The following is a 19,719-nucleotide window of genomic DNA, read 5'->3' as shown; positions in this document are numbered from 1 at the left end:
GTCTAATCCAACAAACAAAGTTTTTTACTCTTTTCCTAATATCTATCTTAGCTTGGAGGAAACCCTTGAATTTTATTTAGAAAGTATTGTTGACATGCTTGACAATGACTTCCTTTTCTTTTTGTTAGCGTTTTAGAAGAAACTTTGTAAATTTTCATTTGGTAGCTCATACACTGTTACCATAAGGTAATACTCCCTCCATTCCAAAATATAGTTTTCATTTCCCTTTTTTCCTAGTAATTTATGTAACTATAATCTCAGAGTGATAATAAAGATTATTTATTTATTTAAATAAGTGTTGTCTGAGAAAAAACGATTTTAATTAGGAGAGAGAATGAAATATAATTGGTGAAAGAGCATTAATTGTAACATCTTGGTCGAATAAACAAAGGAAAAAACAAAATTCAAGAAGCAAATAAGTGATGAGACACGATTTTTCTAGACAAATTACGGAAAAATGTGGAACTAAAAATGAAAATGGAAACTCTATTTTGGGACAACTAAAATGAAAATGTGAACTATATTTTGAGACGGAGGGAATAATATAGCTTCATTTCTGATTAAAGTATACAAAATTATGGTAACCAAAGTTACCAAATCAAACCTATCTATTTCCTCATCTTCTTGTATGGTCTCAATTATCCCCATTTCTTGATTATAAGCACTGTCACTAACGCAACACCCATCACCCTCTCACTTCAAAGTATCCACTCTCTCTTCTTTATTTTGTTTTGACCTATTTGATGAACCGTAATATTTTACACTTTCTCTCCCTTCAGTTCTCTCAATCTTATAAGTTCCTTTTTTTACCCTTTGAGTTTGGTTTCATAATGGTGATTTTGTTTCGATCTAGGAGCAAATGATTTAATGTTGGCGTGCTAATTTGTATTGATCTTTTGGATTTAGTTTGAAAGTTTAGTTATGGTTTATATATTCTTAGTATAAATATTATATAGACAAATCAAATCTCACTATATCTAATGAATATTCTTTACTATCTTTTGATAGCAAAAGTCATGGCTAATTATGGTTTGAAAATTACCCACGAATTTCAAATTTTGAATCTAAATAATTAATTTAATTTAACCGGGTGACGTAATTAAAGCAATGAGGTAAAACTTGCCAAATTTATATGATTGTAATTGATTCATTTTATATCTATAGACTATATATGTTGCCAAATCTCAGCAAATGTTCATATGCATACTACACGTGGCACTGAAAAAATGAGGATAAGTGTAGTGATGACATTTGGCAAATTGAACAATAGCTTGACATGTAGGATAAATGTACTCAGCTTTATATATATATATAGATTCATTACTATTATAAAATATCTTTCATTATATATTAGTAAAAATTATAATAACTGAATATTAATAAAGTACTTATTAAGACGAATCAAACAAGGCCTCACATGACTATATTTTTTCTTATATATTGAAAAAAATCTAAAAGATTCTCTCTGATGTGAATAGTGTCAAGATTCTAAGTGATAAAGATAAAAAAAAATACAAAGGGAGTATTGTTATTTACTAGTTTATTTGTTCAAAAGGATTATTGTTGTTGTTGTAACTATTAATTATTAATATTGGTAATTATTATTAATCTTGTTGTTACCATTATAAATGTCATTGTTATCATTATATTAAGTTATTTTGTTGTTATTAAATAATAGAAAATTAAAAGCCACGTGTTAGGAATATAAGATTGACGCAAAAATAAGAAATATATAAAATATGATAGCTCAAATTCATGACAACGAAACTACTAAGTTCGGATTACATTTCAAAATAAGCTAAGTGTGAGATACAAATTATAAATTTAGATTCGGTACACCTCTTCCTACCGAATTCCAAATCTCTCTAGCTATTTGAAGTTGCACGTTATTTATTTCTTTTTTGCGCAAGTCATAGTTGTTTGTATATCTTATTTTATTTTATATGAAAAAAAAGAGTTGAGTCTGTCGACTTCTCAAGTGTGAAACATTTTTTTCAAGGGAAAGTGTGAAACATTGTATAAGTGCTCTTATAAATTAATGACTTGAGTTATATAATTATTTTTAGTAATAATTATTATTATTATGATTATAATTATTATTGTTGTTCTTATAATAATGATAAAAATAATAATTATTATTAATAATAAAAGTTGTGTAAAAGTTGTAATAGAAATAAAATGATAATCATAGTAATACTATAAAGAAGATCTTATAATGTATTGCATAATAATGAATAGTAATAATATATTTTATAAAGGATAAGATCTTGTAAATCAGATAAGTTCAGATCATGTCAGAAAAATTAAGTTTAGATCAGATCAGATCAGAAAAAATAAGTTCAGATCAGATTAGATAAGTTCAGATCAGATCAGATAAGTTCAGATCAGATAAGATAAGTTCAGATCAGAAAATTTCGGGTGAACTAAACATAACCTTAGGGTGAATTGGAGCATTCCTCTTGAGAATTAAAGACTTTATGTCACCTTGTCAAAAAAAAAAACTTTATGTCATGACTTTTGAATTCGGAGGTGATTTTAACATTTATCACTACTAGTCTTATATGCATGTGATGCGTGCGTTAATTTTAAAATAGTGTCTTATTATCCCAACTAATACAAACGACGACCACTATGAGCCTTTAAATAAATAAAATGATAAATTATCCTAATCGACACATAAGACAATTATAAAAAGCAAAAAATGAAAAGATGAGATTGTCACTTTTTTTTTTGGTATGTTTATGTTAATGTATGTTCTTTGAAATTGTGATTACAATTGGAAGTTTAGTTAGAAAGAAACTTTGTAAGTTCTTACTTTTTAATTGTTTGGAATTGCTTTAGTTAGATTAGTTTAATTTTCAATCAAAAAAAATCTCTTATTAAGCATATTTAATTTTTTTGGGAAATATATTATGTGAACATTACATCTTATTATAAGTTAGGCAATTTTAAGTTTCCTTATTAGTTATTACACATAAATATAGATCAAGAAGGAATTGAATATTTTATAATTAGCATTTTTTTATAAGTGAAGGGTATAAAAACAATCTTACAGGAGGACACCATTGCTCACCCATTGGCTTATATAATAGGGATGAAAATGATTGATGGGTAATGGATTGGAAAAAAAATAGGCATAGCCTATTAAAGATCAAAAGGAAAACCGTTCAGCCATTCCATGAAATCGGCCCAGCTCACCCAACCAACAAACAAGTCCAAGTCATGGACCTTCCTTGCCCATCCCAAATTGTGGACCAGCCTATGACCAGCCCAGCCCGTGAAATTTTCCTAGTCCACCCACCTTCATTGTCAACGCAGCTCCATTTATTAAAATTACTTGGTAGTTAGGAAGCACTAGTGGAAAAATGCAGAAGGGCTGCGCTGAAAATGACCTGTAGGGCTGCGCTTTTTGACAACAGCCCTTTCAATAGCAGCCCTTCATTTTTCAAGTAGGGCTGCGCTAGTTAAGCGTAGCCCTTCTAAGCTTAAAGGGCTGCACCTTCTTAACTAGCGCAACCCTTCTAAGCTTGAAGGGTTGTTGGCTCTAGGAGCCATGCTACTATGAAGGGTTGCGCTAGTTCCAACTAGCGCAACCCTTCTTCTTAAAGGGATGCGCTAGTTCCAACTCCCGCAGCCCTTTTAAGAAGAAGGGCTGCACTAGTTGAAACTAGTGCAGCCCTTCACTGAAATATTTTTTTTTTTGCCGGCTCCTACTCCTGCACACAGCAGCATCACAGCAGCCCATCCTCACACCCACCCCTGCCCACTCCTCCCACCCTCCCACCCTCCACTGCCCCCACCCAGCCCCCACCCCCCACCCCCACTGCCCCCCTCCCAGCCCCCACCCCCACTGCCCCCTTCCCCAGCACCCACCCCCACTGCACCACTGCACCCACCCCCACTGCACCCACTGCACCCACCCCCACAGCCCCCAGCCACACCCATGCCACACCCAGCAGCCCCCACCACCCCACCCCACCACCCCACCCCCACCCAAAACCTCCCTTGGACAAAAAAAAATTGCAAATTACGATACGATAATAGATGAGACCTTAACCTATGAGGAAAGACCGATTAAGATCCTAGATAGCAAAGTCCGTAGTACTAGAAACAAGGATGCAAAGTCCGTAGTATTAGAAGCAAGGTGCATAATGTCTTTGGTCCAATCACAAGACTGAGGAAGCAACTTGGGAGGTTGAGGACGAAATGCGTAGAAAGTACCCTGAGTTATTCGTTGAGGTTAGTAGAGTTACGGGGGTGTAGCTCCCTTTTTAAGGATCGTGGAATGCGATAGAGTCTCGCGCGATTTTATATTTTTAGAGCATATGGAGTTGTTATATTGCATCTAACACGTGCATTCATAATTTTAGCATGAAAACAAATTTTTAGAAAGTCCGAAAACTTATTTTAATAGGGTAGACTATAATACCCCGTATTTTTAGGCATTTATTGAAATTATTTAAAACAATTCTGAATTTTATCTTCAAAATTCATTTAAAATTATTTTTAAAATCACTTTAGAGGGAATCATTTGGAGGGAAACATAGTTTGAATTTTAAAGGTTATTTTAGTAATTTTTAACTCTTGTCATTATCCTATTTATTTAATTAATTGTTTAAACAAATATTTGTAAAATCCAAAATTCATTTTTGGGTAATAAAAATAAAATTATACATTTTAATATGTAATTTTCAGATTTATTTTAAGTGTTGTTTTGAAAAGTCGGTTTCTTTTAAATAAAACCGAAAAATTTAAATATTTACAATATTTTGTTAAAACTTATAAAAACCAGTTTTTGTGAAATTTATATTGAGTTAGAAAGTATGCGATTTTTAATTGATTTAGGAATATTTAACAATCTCTTTAAAATCAAGCAAAATAGATTTTAGGAAAGAACTTTGTAAACGAAGGAAATTTTTTTTAAAAAAAAGAACTGATGCATCTACAGCTGCATGGCAGCTTTGTATGATGTAAGAAAATTTCTACATTTTTTGCCCCAATTTTTATGATTTAGGAAAGTTTTACCTCTTTTCCTACCCTAATTTACACTATAAATACCCCCTCTAATCCTTCACTTTCTCTTCACCATAAATCTTGAGGGTTCTTAATAATATTTTCTCTAAAGGGAGTGCTCTCTTTGAGTGCTTGCTAGTAGTTTTTGTTATTCACTAGGGACTTTTAGCGGGAGGTTTTGTAAGTATTCTTTTTCAAGTTTGTTTTAATTCCTAGGTAGTTTTTGATCTTTTTGAGTTATATATATAAAAACATGTTTTTTTATTGTTTGAGCATTAATCATATTTAGAATTAGTTAGTTTAGCATAATTTTTTTAAAGTTCATATATTATTAATCGTTTTAATTAAAATTAGTTAATTAATAGGAGGATTTTGTTTGTGAGCATTCTCTTACTAGTTGATTTTCTTGTTTCATGAATAATCAATATACTTTTACGTGGCTTGATCTTCAATTGTTATGTATAAACTAGTTATTTGTGTATTAGTACAACTTATATGAATTAGTATATGCGATTTGTTTAGTTTAAGCTAGATAAAGTTTGTATTTCTCTTGCTTTCTTAACTCATAAACTTCATTTTACTTCTTTTAGATAAATAAAAATCAGTTTGCATGTATAGCCACACAACTCTTAATATATGAATGAATCCACTTTTGCAAATCAGTGGCTTTGAGTAAACTCCAAAATGTTAGCATCAGTTTTAGTTTCAAAAGTTTAAATTGTCCTATTTCCTGTAATTAAGTTTATTTATCATAATTCTTTATTGAATTAAAGGAAAGATTTACCCTTATGTTATTCTTATTACAATTACCCCTTGGCTTTGTTCAGGAAAGTTTCCACCAAGTCCACTAGTTGGTATCAAGGTTACTCCAATATCTTTATATTCGTAAGTGGATACTAGCTTAGGGTGTAACACCCTCCAAATTTAAATAAGTATAATAAGAAATAAATATAGTTTTCAAGAAAATCATTTATTCAAACTTGGAGGATATTAGTGCCCATCACTCTCGAACAGTAAACGAAAGGCTAACAAAAAAAAAAATTAAATTAAACCAACTATTTTAAAATAAAAATACTATTACAACCAATGTTTAGATGAAAACTAAAATAAATAAATCCAAGATAGAATAACTAAAAAAGGTCGTCTAAGTGAACTATCTAAGCCTCCTCACACGAGATTCTATCACCAAGTCCAACCTGCAAAGTAATAGAAAGAGGACAACAAGAGAGACAACTCCCAAAAATCAGAAAAACTCAGTGATTCGATTCCATCCCATAAAATTAATAATTTTAAAAATAAATATTGATTTTAGAAAAAAAAGTAAATAAATAAAGTGATCCAACAATTTCAATAGTAATGTTTAGGTTTTCAAACGTTTGTATTACTAACTCCAAACACAAGTCACATAATCATAACATTTAATCACGCAATTAAAAACAACAATTTTAAATTAAGAGAGGGAAATGTGAACGCCGATCGGCCGGGACTAATCCCTATTATCTGCCTACTTCAACAAGAGGTCGTCACCCCAATATAACCATGACCAATATCATAGAGTCTCTAGTGTGCACACCCCTTCTACTTGGATCACAACAAACAGAAGGAAGACAACTGTTTCATATCGCATATAATAAACAACCTATAGATAGTTATACCATCATATAGGATAACCTGTTCAATACTCATTCGGGCTTCATTACCCTCCTTAGTATTTGTTAAAAGGTCATAATAAACACAACTTCTCAAGTTGATAACCATACAATTCCACAAGTTCTTTTAACATAGAACATACTCTAGTCAAATATGTTCTCTACAAGAATATTCACATACTAATACTTTAGTAATTTTTGTTCCAAAGAAATCACATAATTATAACAGATTTATACTATTATCAAAATTATAATAACATACTCCAGTTTCATAGTATTATGAGAATCATATTCTTATAATAGTAATTAAACTCATAAATTTATAACATTAGTCCATAAATTATTTGTTACATACATAACCACATAATCATACAATCACATAGATAATCGCTTTACAACAGAGAATAGAGTACGATGAGCATCGAAATTACCTCAAGTAGCGCAAATACGAATAATAAAGTCACCCCTAGAAAGCTCCTTCTACAAAATCTCCGTCAACAATAGTAAGTAAATGAACTAATTTAGTCACCTATGGATACTAGGTTGTTAAGTTGAAGGTAAAAGATATTATAAAATTTTTATTAAAATATTTGAAGTGCCAAAAGTTACACAAAGTTAATTGCTTAAAAACAGAGGGAAAAAAAAACTAGTGACGAAAAAAATTAAGAGGGAAAAAAAACAAAAATAAAAAAAATAAAATGACAACACATTGTTGTCTTGAAACCATGAGATACGTGGAAGGGCTTTAAAAATCAAAAAGTAAAACAAGTAAAACAATTAAAGTTGCAAAGAAGAAAAAAAAGAAGACCTTTATGGTTCTACAGAACCAGTTTTCTTTTGAAGAATCAAAAACAAAGATCAGAGGAGAGAGAAAAAAGAAAGAAGGTAAAGAAGAAGAAACAGGACAGGATCAGTAGGTCAGTCTGATGTACTAGCGGTAGCAGCGGCGGTACGACGCCACTAACTCTCTTTTATATTTTATTTTCTCCTCAAAAATATGGTGATGTGAGATGGTTTCTTACCTACTGAATTTTGAAACGAAAATGGTGCTAGAAAGAGGTGTAGAAGTCTGGTATTTATAGTCCTAGTAGAGGGAGAGAGGAACAATTCAAGAAGGAAGGAGAATCTGATTGAAACAAAGGGGGAAAGTTTAAATTTGATTGAGAAGATTTTGGGGGTGGTAATTTGTTATTTCACTAGGAACACTACAAGAGGGGGGTGAATTGTATGTGTAGAAATAAACGTAACTTTTTGCGGAATTCCAAACTTAAACAAACAAACAAGCTAAAGGAGCACAAGGGATTTTTACGAGGAAAAACTTCTTGGGCCCAACAAGAAGAAACAACCTCGACCACTAGGGATTTTAAACTCAACTCTTTCACTAATTAGGCCAAACAACTTTGTTACAACCTAATTCCACTCACGAGTCACACCTTGAGTTCCTAAACTTAAGCTCCTGAACCACTGTTCCCTTAACAATTGTTCCTCTCAACTTCACTCGAAGTTTTCTCACTTTTTCTTGCTTCACTCAAAGCTTCTCTCTTACAGAACTTCACTCAAAGCCCCCTTACCCCAAAAACCAAAATACAATTGATCGAATAAGATTAGTGGAATTAGAGTAAGAGGACAAAGAACAAATGGCTTTTATGAGAGAATGAAGGCACCGACACTTTAATTAGTTAAACTCACTAAATCACTAGGTCAAACACACTTTGGAACTTAATTAGACATTAGTATTTATAGTGGTAGAAATTTAGAACGTGGGACTAAAACATGTATTTGTGAAAAACCATTATCCCATGATGTTCCTTACTTGAGGAATACGTTCCTTAAACATCCCATGATCCCCATGATCACTGTTAAACGTGGGAGTGTTTTTAGTTCCTGCTCCTTAATTTTAGCAACCATTTTAAGCATTACTCGAAAATCTGGTCTAAATAAAAACATATTAGTTATTAAACCCGAAATAAAATCCTTTTAATAAAAATATTATCTTTAAATTATTTTCGTAAAAATCGAAAAATATTTTTATTATCTTTGGAAAAATAAAATCTTTTCCTTAAAAAGATTTTCCATAAAATCAAATTTTTCCTTAAATAAAACGGTTACCTAGATTCTAGGCATAATTTGCTCAACTGCCATAAATGTACCGTTGTAATGCTTCAACCTAAGTCTCGTTCCTTTTAATTGTTAGTTCCTTTAACTTATAAGTTTAGCGCCAATTCGTCTCTTCCTTACAAAGGAACAAACGATCATTCTCATTCTAAACTGCCATAGTTCCTTACCATCTTTACTCGTTCCTTTACAATGGAACTAGAAACAAAAAGCCTCGCGTTAGTCTTCTTTCTCCAATGCAGCTTCAGTACCAAATAGAGAAACATCTTCACTTAGTCTTCAAAATCCAAACTTGATTTCTTCCTTGACTTAGTATTCTTTTTGTTCCTTTTAATGATACCTTGAAATTCACTCACTTAAACAACTTGTTAGTCTAGTACTTAATTTGCATCTTTGTTCCTTTGTCATCATCAAAATTAGGGTTCAACATAATTGATTGAGCAATTAATTTGACAGATTTGCTTCATAAAACTGACGAATTTCTCCGCAAGATGTTTGCTTCAAAACACAATTTTTTATTATTATTAATATTATTTTTATTTTTGAAATTTAGATTTCCAAAAATAATATATATATATATATATATATAGTATACTAAGTAATAAATGAAATATTAAAATAATAATTATAATTTAATATGGATAAATCATGAATTTCATAATTTACACGGGGGTGTGCTCACTTAGGATTCGCAGATCAAGGAAAGGGGTTTAAGTTAAGTTCTTATATTATTGTTTCCACATTGTGGCCAGTAAAGGACTGCGGGTTTTTCCGGTGGGAAAGCGATATCGGCGATTCGAACACGATGAACGACCAGTGGGAGAGGGTGATGCTGGAGATGGAGGAGGATAAATGCAAACTGACTAAGAAAATAACCAAGCTGAAAGCCGACAGGGACAGTTTCAAGGAGGAGGTTCGGGATCTGAAGATTTCTATCGAAGATTTGTGAGGTAAGAACACTTTGAATGGGCCTAAAGAAACATTGAAATCGTTTGCCATTGTTGGTCTGCTTTGCATCTTTTTTGGAATGTACTTCGCCTGAATTTGTGCTGTAACCGATAAATTACTTCGCCTGAATTTGCATCATAATTTAATGATTATAATTTAAGTTTGCATTAAATTCTAATTTAATTTTTTGAAAGCCTCATTTATTTATGGCATAAAAGTAAAAGGTTGGTACACATTTAATGAAATGTTCCCATTCTCATTTAAGAGTAACATAAGCCCAAAAGGTTGTAATATATATTTTGTTACAATAAATAATTTTATGCACATAAAACTGTTTTTATGGCCGCACCTTCTTCTTCAGCGTCAATGTCAGTTTACTCTGGTGGAAGCAATGAAGTATCTTCTAATGGAAGCCTAGAAAGTGAGTAGAGTAAAAGTACTATCATTGAGGGAAGGGCGGATACAATTACATGTCAACTTACAGTGAAAGGAGGACGTGTTGATGATCTTGGGGCAACATATGACATGTGTGTGACCAAGAAGTTCAGCTACATATATGTGGATTATGCAAGGAGGGCATATGTTGATGCAAGTGACATATGGCTGGAGTACAGCAGGACTTACCTCAGCCCCAATGACACCCCAACAACCGTCGGGTTCAGGGGCAACGATGTCGTTCTTGCCTATCTCAAGGTATAACTTGAAATTTAATCATGTATTAGGTAGTAACTTAGTAACTTAGTAATGATTCATATAATCTTGAATTACGTACTTTCTTACTTACATATAGTAATATTCATTACAAACGTTTAATTTTGTATAATAATGCATATAATTTTGCAAATAATGTTCTTGCATATTATACAGGGTGGAGAGAAATTTGGTGTAGCCGTGAATTCAGTTAACGAGGCTTTTTTCGGAATGGAGGGTTTTCACAATATAAGACTTACTTACCAACCCCTATGTAAAGCAATATAGAGTTAGGGAAGACTCATTCGTTAGGGACTTCATGGATGATTGGGCAACTAGAGGTGGTTACCCTTCGAACAAAATTCAAATATGGATCGACACTAAGCTACTTAATCCAAATGTGCGTGTAGGTGACGCTAAAGAGCTGTTATTTATGCCCAAAGTCGCACGAAGTAAACATTGTATGCCCAAAGTCGTACATAGTAAACATTGTGATCTCCCTTTTCCTTTGCTAACTATATAACTAAAAATATTAATATATATTTTAGTCACTAATGTATATGTCAGTTATTAAGTCAACTTTTTGCTAGTAATATATTATTTAGGGAATTCGAGCAATGTAATCGTTATTGTTTAAGGTATTATAGTAGTGTTAGATTTTTACGCTGCACCTTGTTAGTAAAAAGTGTAATCGTTATTTTCTAAAATAACATATTAGTTTTAAATTTATTTATGGTATAACACTTGTTACAAGTGATAGTATAACACTTGTTATGTTGTTACAACTTACAAGTGACAAATGAAGCTAAACTTGCCATTTACACTTCGTTGTATTCACTATTTTGGTGATAACAAATAATGTATTTTTATTCTAGTTAATTATTATCAAAGGAGATTTTTAGATTTCCTGAACGAAGATTTAAGTAGCATAAATCATAACTTTGAAACTAACCTTTGATAATATGAGTTCTTAAACCTTTAACCTACTGAAATTTTCAACTAATGTAAAGAAATCCATTCTTCAAAACATCATAGAAAATTTAAACATAGTTTGTCTCTAAAAATGCGATTTCTAAGTGTATTTCCTCCTTCTTTGGTGTGTTATTGAATAAAGAAGCAATTCAAAAAAGGTTTACTACTCAAATACAGTAACTTAATGATATGAGTTTTTTTGTAATAATTTCTCAAAACTTTCACTTATCATTTGCTTAACATATCCTTATAAGGAACATGAAAACAAGGTGGTTTAGTCGCCCTTTTAATGTAAAAATCAATTACCAAAACAAGAATGTTTTTTTAACCATGAATACCTATACATCCAACCTCTTAATCATTAATTAATCTACTGCTCCATCAACCAACATCATTCCAAAAAACTCCAAATACCAACACACACAAAATCTCATGAATAAAATCGGGTAAACATGTGACTAGTTTCTAGCATAAAAAAAGAACACAAATTTCACTTGGTTTATGAACATGCAATGAATATTATTATTTTATACTAATATACAGTATCTAATAATAACCCAAACCAAAGAAATTCATCCTTAAAATCGTTCTTAATAATTTCCCAAGATTTACACTTAAATAGTGCTCCAAAAGAGAATGATTTTTGTGTACCTTCACTTCCAAAGGCAGTAACTCGACTTCTCCTTCTTCTCAAGGTGTGATTCTTACTTCTTTATTCTCCTAAAACACAAGGTAATATTCCCACAAAATTTCATAAGAAATTACCTATATGAAGTACCTTAATTGACCCAAAACATTCAATACACTTACTGTTTCCTTGATTGAAGAAAATGGTCTTGCTTCTTGAACTTTTTGGCACTTGAAGCTTGAATTTTTTCCTTCCTAGTATGCACCTATATATATAGAATAAGAATTAGGCTTTGCATGCAAAATTATAGAAAGAAAAATTGAAGAAAACGAAGAGGAATCCAGACCCCTGCATTACCTCAAGTCTGGCGAGGAAGGAGGGGTGAGAGCTTCTGTTCTGGGCAGCAACTTTTCTTTGGAATTTTGTGATGAAATTTTTGTGATGACTTTGGTGTGAACAAGGTTTGAAGGGTTTTTTTAGGGGCCACTGAACCACTCATACAGGGCAACCTGTTCATCATTTTCCTCCGATATTTCACTTTACGTGATTAACATCTTTTAATTTACGTCATCACATAAATCACGTACACATTTACATCATTTTGTTCAATCTAGTGTTAACATATTCAATCCATCATAATTTCAATCCATTCATAGCAATTTCAATAACTCATTTCATATTCACGACTATCACTTGAGTTCGTTTATCACTTCAGATTCATAATCATTTCATTATCACAAGTTCTTACCAATTCCAACTTTCATAAAGTCTCAATATTAATAACAATAATAATATTCATGATAATCATAATGATATAAAGTAATAATAATAACAATAATAATCATAATATAATAATGATGATCATAATATAATAATCATATTAATATACTATTAATAATCATAACATTATTAAATGATATTAACCGGTTTTAATAACGTTATAATAAACATCTTCGTCGTATTGTATATCGTCTAAGGTCATGATTCATAATCGAAATCCATAATCGTTGTCCATTTTGTCATTCGTATTCATAATCCGCATTAAGTAGATAATCCACAATTATAGTCCATACTTATAAATTTTATAAGAACATAATAACGTAATCAATTCGTTTTACGCTAACGGGATCTATATTTAGATGGACATCGGAGATTACCTCGTGACGCGTGCCCAAAAGTTAAGTTCACGAACGTATTAGCACTCCTGGTATTCCTCGTCTACGAAATCGGAGTCTACAATAGATGTTAAAGAGATCTAAGTTAGTTCCTAAATAACCCCTTTTTATGTATATAAAATACACGATTTAAATAATCCAAATAACTTAAAGAAATTCTTAATGACTTTTAAGAGAGTTTATAAATCAAAGTAAATCATTTATGAAATTATTTTAAGTACTCACAAAATTATTTCAACTTAACTTTCATTACTTTAACAACTATTTTAAACATGAAAAACTAACTTTTTTTTACTTCTTATTTTATTTAAGAAACATTTATCAAGTTTATCAAAACTAACTTAACTAAAAAGACCAACTTAATTGAGTAGGCTAGTTTAAGAAAGTATGAGTTTTTAGTTTTAAAAGAATAAAAGTAAGCTTATAAAACTTCCTTAAACACAAGTAAACTAAAAGGAAAAAGGAAAAAGGAAAAAGAGGTTTAAAAAAAAAAGAACTCAGTTTCTCAAACTGAGAAACAAATGAGGAGGCATGAAAGAAGGGGAGGGGAAGTAGGGGAGCGGCGAAGAAGAAAGGTGGTGTTGGTGTTTCGGTGGTTCGCCCGCGAAGCTCAGGCGCCGCAAAAGGGGTCGGGGTCAGGTGGTGAGTGAGGGAGGCTAGGCGAAGGTCGCGACGCGGCAGAGGGGCCGCGAAGGGAAATCGCAAGGGTGAAGGCTGGTGTTTGGCTGGCGTTTTTCTTGGTGGGCAGCGAAGCGGTGGTTTGGCGCGGTTGAATTTGATGGTCGAAGGGTGCTGATTTCCGGTGGAGAAAGAAAACAGAGGAGTTGAAAATGGTGGATTGAAATTTCCAAATTTTTAATTTTAAAAACGAAAATCAAAATTTAGGAAGAAGAGAAATGAATTGAAGCAAACCTTTTGAGATTGTTTGCATGAGTAATTTGATAAGTAAAGCTCAGTATTTATAGGGGAGATTTTCGGTCATAAATTCAATGGTGGATGTGTGAGTTTTGCTTTTGAAAAAAAACTTTGCCCCTAATTCAATTATTGCTGACAAAGGTGAGATTTCTGGGTTGCAAAACCTTGGTTTGTGTGTATGAATTGGACGAAGAAGAAGAGAGGAGATGGAGGAAGGTGTTGCATTTTTTTCTTGGTTGTTGTGCCTTGAATCAGTCGAAGGAGAAGGAGAAGGAGGGAGGATGAAGATGAAGATCAGTTTTCATCTTTCCTCTTTTTGTTTTGTTTTCATTTTGTTTTCTTTTGGGTCTTGCTAAATGCCGCCCTAGTATTTCCAGTTAACGCCCTGTATTTTTGTATTTGTATACATGGGTTGTATTTCCCTCCCTACATCTCTTACATCCACAATAACTCCGGCAATTATTCTGGCTAACTTTCCCATCAAGAACTCCGGCAATTTTCCGGCTAACTTTCCGATGACAATATCTCCTGCAAAATAAAACCGTCAACTTTTCCGGCCACATTATTGCATTATTAATATTAATTAAATTTTATAATTCTTTTAATACACAAAATCGGACTATATTGACTTTTAAAAAAAAGTGTCCAGGCACCTAAATTAGGTGCCCGAACCTGTGGTCAGGCGCCTAAATTAGGCGCCCAACCACAGGTACAGGCACCTAAATTAGGTGCCAGAACCTGTGGTCAGGCACCTAAATTAGGCGCCCAACCACAGGTACAAGCACCTAATTTTAGGTGCTTGTACCTGTGGTTGGGCGCCTAATTTAAGCGCCTGACCACAGGTTCGGGCACCTAATTTAGGTGCGTGGACACTTTTTTTTTAAGTCAATAGAGTCCGATTTTGTGTATTAAAAGAATGATAATATTTCATTAATATTAATAATGCAATAATGTGGCTGGAAAATTAGTCGGAAAAGTTGTCGGAATTATTGTCGCCGGAAAAATTGTCGGAGTTTTTGATGGGAGATCCTTGTTGATGAAAGAGATGTAGTGAGGGAGTGATGGAGATAACTCCGGCTATTACTCCGACTAACTTTCCCATCAAGACTCCGGCTAACTTTCCGACGACAATATCTCCGGCAACTTTTCCGGCCACATTATTAATATTAATTAAATTTTATAATTCTTATAATACACAAAATCGTACTATATTGACTTTTAAAAAAAAGTGTCCAAGCACCTAAATTAGGTGCCCGAACCTATGGTCAGGCGCCTAATTTAGGTGCCTGACCACAGATACAGGCGCCTAAATTAGGTGCCTGAACCTGTGGTCGGGCACCTAAATTAGGTGCCCGAACCTGTGGTCAGGCGCCTAAATTAGGTGCCCGAACCTGTGGTCAGGCACCTAAATTAGGCGCCCCACCACAGGTACAGGCACCTAAATTAGGTGCCTGTACCTGTGGTTGGGCGCCTAATTTAGGTGCCTGACCACAGGTTCGGGCACCTAATTTAGGTGCTTGGACACTTTTTTTTTATAATATATTCCGATTTTTGTGTATTAAAAGAATTATAAAATTTCATTAATATTAATAATGCAATAAAGTGGCCGGAAAATTAGTCGGAAAAGTTGTCGGAGTTATTGTCGCCGGATTTACTGTCGCCGGAAAAATTGCCAGAGTTTTTGATAGGAGATCCTTGTTGATGAAAGAGATGTAGTGAAGGAGTTATAAAGAGTGAGGGAGAGTGAAAGAGAGTGGGATAGTGAGTGTTAAAGTATATATACATGTATATGTATTTTATACAGGGCGTTAGTAGGAAAATCTAGGGCGGGATTTAGCAAATGAGGGCTAAAAGGCATATGGGTATGGACTTGTCATTTGGGCTTTGTACAAACATGGATGGACAATTTGTATAAGGATACCCATAACAAATGTAAAAAGTTTAATAAATTAGAAATAGTAAAATGAATAATAAAACAAGTAAATGATTTATTTTAAACTTCGTTAAATAAATCAAAACTAAATGAAATCATTATTTTAATAAACATAGTTATCAAATAAAATCGTATTATCATAAAATAAATTTTGAGTGGAAATAATATTAAACCTTAATAAATAATAAAATAACTTCTGAAAATTCGGGGTATTACACAGTAGCTGACTAGCTTCATAATAATGAAGATACCATGAGACCATGACAAACAACTATCGTGCATTAATATTTATAATACTAGTTTTACACCCGTGCAAAAATGCACGGGAGGTTTTATGTAGAAATGATTTGGAGCCGTATATAATGTGCAACAATTGTTTTGTATATTATGTAGTTGTGTATATTCGAAATATATTGAATCCTAATATTAGATCCATTATTAAGATTAAAAGAATACAAAATGTAATATTATATTTAATATATATATAAATCTTTTGTTACAACATTTTTAAACTTTAAAAATCTTATAATCTTGATATTTACAATTATAATACAGAAATGAAACAAAAAAACACATTAAAATACGGGGAAATACTTTGTTTATAAATTTAAAATTTTAGGATGTTTCACCTAAAATCATGATTTGAATAGTAGCTGATTGATTCAAGTTTTCATAATCATATCGTGTATTAAAAATAAATTTTAAAACCGACTTATGACCCATATGTTCAGTGGTTGATGTGGCTAATGTGATGATAAAACATGTGACCAACCAACTCTTTTTTTTTTTTTGCTTCCTCTTAGTTGGTTTTAGGTTGTAATTGTTTGCTCTAATTAATATAATTACTTGCTTAGCCAAAAAAATATTTTTTTAAACAAAAATAGTTGAATGAAGAAGCTTTTTGTTTCCTATTGTTTTATTCAGAGGTCATATAAAAACACAATGTGCGCAACTTGTGCATTCAATCATGCAACAACTTTCACTCTTGCTTTTGCAGTCCGCTCAACCTTTCTCTTATTAAACTATTTTACTACAAATTTTTATTTTTTGTATGATATGATTATCCAAATTGTATTAAAGAACAATCTCAAAGTTTTATATAGCATGATTTTCATCACAATGAATGAGGTTATCTCTAAATTTCCAAGTGAAAAAATTAATTTAAATATGGCATGTTTTTGTCTTGATTTGCCTTTATTTCTTAATCACCATATGACCTGTTCTTTTCCATATTCTTTTCGATTTTTAGAATTATATTGTAGACCAATTTCAAACTTCTATATTTACATTCTAACATACTCGTGAATGAGGTGTATCTCGGAATTTTAGGTTGAAATATTTATTATGGCCATGTGATTAAAAATTTTAGAATCTTGTAATGAGAATAATTTAAAACTAGCTTACGACCCTTGTGCCGTAAGATTATGACTTGTGAATTATCTATAATTAGTAGTAGGATTGTTCTTATTTTCTTAGAACGGGCCCTAAAAAAATGGAACTACTTAGGGTCATTATTTAACTTTAACTAATTTTTTAGCGGTAAAACTTGTCTCATAGATCCTTTAAATGCACGTAAGTTTTATGCCATTATTCCTTATAGTCAATTTAAATGCCTATATCAATTTCTTTACATACGAAAAAAAGTATAGTCCCACTCGCTTTGTTTCATGCACGTAGTTTTGTTTTATGCACGTAAGTGACCCTTAATGCCCCAACTCGCTACCTGCACCAACCCTGACCCGATCCTCCAAATAACAATGTATAATTATATACAATAAGAATCCTAATTTCATCTTGGAGGTTGATGGCCACTAATTAGCAATAATTGTTGTCTAGCACCCAACAAACAAAACTTATTCATCATCTCCTAATGTCTAACTTAAGTATAAGTATATGTTATTACTAACTTGAATAAAATCCTTGAATTGAGAAACTATTGCAGACAATGACTTTCTTTTCTTTTTGTTAGCGTTTCAAATGCACCATTGTAATTTTTTATTTGGTAGCTAATGACACTGTTAGCATAAAGTAATAATATAGCATTATTAGCTTCATTTCTTGATTAAAGTACTAAAAGAATGGGTAAAACTAAAACCAACCGAACCTTTGTCTCTTTATTAGTGATCTTCTTGCCTGGTCTCAGTTATTCGATTATCCTCATCTATACGAAACCCAACAAAAGGGGGGGGGGGGATGGGGATTTTGATCTTTTCTCTCTACGAATTCTCGTATTGTGAAACACCGATCTAAACCCATCCTTCGCAGAAAATCAGGGGAAAGTAGAGCGGATAATTCTATTCAAAAAAATCGTCAATTTGTTTTTAAAACCTTGATTTTTCTGCTTAAAGTATTAATCTTTGATCCATTTTTGTAAGCCAAGAGTTGAGTTGAGTTGAGCAGTGAGAGAAAATGAGAAAGCATATATGACAACTTTCATACCACCCACTTCAAGTGTCATTCTCTCTCTTCATTTTTCCTGTTAATTTTTGTTGAAATTTTTCTCTCTCCTAAATGTTGGTTGAATTTCGTTGCGGGTTGTAGTTGTTGCTGTGTTTTTAGCACTTGGGATTTGCTTTTTATGCTTTCTTTGCTCCAAATGCATGGAGCAATGGCGAAAATTTTCAATGGATTCATGGAACATTAGAAGTTGTTTGTGCATTTGTGGACTATGTATAGCATTACAGGTGACAAATGTAATAGGGTACTGTCAAATTTTTAATTTTGGATTGTAATTTTGCCATAACATTCGAAGTTTGAATTCATAGAAATTATAATGGCAATTTCAAACCGTCATTCATAAATCAAGCAATGTTTTATAACTTAACAAATTTAGTTGATTGTAATTGAATTATGGAAGTTTTTTATTTGAATCTTGATTTCAGCCGAGTAAACATTGAGGCACACGACTAAAAAGGAATCTTTGTGTCGACACATCAGAAAGATTATACCATTGCAATACACGTGGCACTGTGTGTAGAGGATTATTATGGGCTTAACACGTGGACAAATGAATAGGTAAACGACACATAGGCAAAATGAACCTTGTTATATATATATATATATATATATATATATATATATATATATATATTGATTCATAATGTATTACCTTCAAGCCACGTATCTTCTCCAAGACCATACTTCTCAATAATATCACACCATGATATATCAAATTCTTCTTCGGACATACTATCGTATATGGCTTAATGAAGTTCTTCCTTGAATTCTTTGTACTTCTTATACATCCCCAACTTCTTACTAAACATCGTAAGTATGTGCCATAAGTACCACCGATGGCATGTCCCTTGCATAACGTTATCTAACGCCTTATGCATCGCCGCATCTTGATTGGTGAGAAAACATTTTGGCGGTTTGCCTCCCATACACTTCAACAAGTGCTAAATACCCAACTATAGGTTTCTACATCCTCATGTGATACTAATGCACGACCTAATAATATGGTTTGACCATGATGGTTAACTCCTAAAAAGTTTGCAAATGAAAGTTCGTAATCATTTGTCAAGTAAGTAGCATCAAAGTGACCAAAATAATCATAAGCCGCCCGACTTTTGGCATCTAACATCCTTCATTCTACCCTCTTCATCTAATCGATGCCTATGGAGGAATTATTGATTATTGTCCGTCATTCTATCAAAGTAAAGTAACATAGCATTTGCATCA

General features: G+C 32.4%; 1 long non-coding RNA gene across 3 annotated transcripts; it reads right to left on the bottom strand.

Moving 5' to 3' along the window:
- Nucleotides 1–6,081: 6,081 nt before the first annotated feature.
- Nucleotides 6,082–14,411, bottom strand: LOC104884013 (uncharacterized). Of its 3 annotated transcripts, XR_008967120.1 has the most exons (6): nt 14,103–14,411; nt 12,373–13,248; nt 12,198–12,280; nt 12,039–12,107; nt 7,094–7,142; nt 6,082–6,209 (listed from the first exon to the last, which is right to left on the bottom strand). It is a non-coding gene; the product is annotated as an uncharacterized LOC104884013 (long non-coding RNA). The 3 variants fall into 3 exon arrangements; XR_008967119.1 differs by lacking the exon at nt 7,094–7,142; XR_008967121.1 differs by lacking the exons at nt 6,082–6,209; nt 7,094–7,142 and adding an exon at nt 7,152–10,139.
- Between the last annotated feature and the right edge of the window lie 5,308 nt (nt 14,412–19,719).

The sequence above is a fragment of the Beta vulgaris genome, chromosome 7 (genome assembly GCF_026745355.1).
Source record: "Beta vulgaris subsp. vulgaris cultivar EL10 chromosome 7, EL10.2, whole genome shotgun sequence".
Lineage (NCBI taxonomy): Eukaryota > Viridiplantae > Streptophyta > Magnoliopsida > Caryophyllales > Amaranthaceae > Beta > Beta vulgaris.
The sequence above is the reverse complement of the archived record's forward strand: the minus strand, read 5'-3'. Positions and strand labels throughout refer to the sequence as shown.